Source organism: Octopus bimaculoides, chromosome 3, assembly GCF_001194135.2.
Source record: "Octopus bimaculoides isolate UCB-OBI-ISO-001 chromosome 3, ASM119413v2, whole genome shotgun sequence".
Taxonomy (NCBI): Eukaryota; Metazoa; Mollusca; class Cephalopoda; order Octopoda; family Octopodidae; genus Octopus; species Octopus bimaculoides.
Genome location: NC_068983.1, coordinates 88,938,936 through 88,940,127, shown reverse-complemented (window position 1 = coordinate 88,940,127; position 1,192 = coordinate 88,938,936). Strand labels below are relative to the sequence as shown.

General features: G+C 36.4%; 1 protein-coding gene across 2 annotated transcripts in view; it reads left to right on the top strand.

Annotated features, from left to right (window-relative positions):
* LOC106868904 (zinc finger CCCH-type with G patch domain-containing protein) overlaps positions 1-1,192 on the top strand; it is a 267,874-nt gene that overhangs the window by 979 nt on the left and 265,703 nt on the right. The gene's annotated exons all lie outside the window — the stretch shown is intronic.

Sequence of the window (1,192 nt, the reverse complement as noted above, 5' to 3'; positions counted from 1 at the left end):
TATATATATATATATATATATATATATATATATATATATATATTAGTTTTAAAGATTTCCTTGTTAATGGACTGCACCCATGCTGGGACACCGTCTTGAAACGTTTTAGTCAAATAAATCCAGCTCATCTATTGTTGAACTGCTAATTGATAGAGATATAAACAAACCAAACCAGTTGTCAAGTTATGGTAGGTGGGTCAAACAAAGACACACACATAAATAGAATACATATATATCATCATCATCATTTTCATTAAGCATCCACTTTAAATGCTAGTGTAGGTTAGTTGGTTTGGCATGGTTTCTACAGATGGAGGCCCTTCCTAACACTATCCACTCCAAGAAAGTAGTGAGTGCCTTTTACATGTCACTGGCACAGGTACTTTGTATGTGTCATCAGTACAGGTGCCTTTTATGTGTCACTGGCTATGACTACGATTTCACTTGGCTTGAGTCTTCTCAAGCACAGCACATTGCCAAATATCTTGATCACTTATCACCTCTGTGAGACCTAACATTCAAAGATCATGCTTCACCGCCATGTCTTATGTCTTCCTGGGCCTACCTCTTCCACAGGTTCCCTCCGCAGTTAAAGATCGACACTTCTTTACACAATTGTCCTCATCCATATGCATCACATTACCATACCAATGCAATCATCTCTCTTGCATACATATCTGAAGCTTCTTATGCCCAATTTTTCTCTCAAGACAATTACACACTGTTATACATGCACACTGACATTGCACATCCAGCAAAGCATACTAGCTTCATTTCTTTCAAGCCTTCACAAGTCCTCTGTAATCACAGCCTATGTTTCACTGCCATGTAGCATAGCTGTTTGTACACAGGCATCATACAATCTGCCTTTCACTTTGAGGGAGAGGCTCATTGTTACCAACAAAGGTAGAAGCTTTCTGAACTTTGCCCTGCCTATTCTTATTCTAGCACATTGCCCAGCCTATATATATCAGCTGTAAGTGTGTATGGGTGTATATATGTATAGATATCTGTATGCATGTATATGTGTGTACATATTACATGTACATCTATATATATACATCTACACATATGTATACATTTACATGTATGCATATAGATCTATATATATATCTATACATATACGTGTACATATGCATTTCTCTCTCTCTCTCTCTCTCTCTCTCTATATATATATATATATATATATATA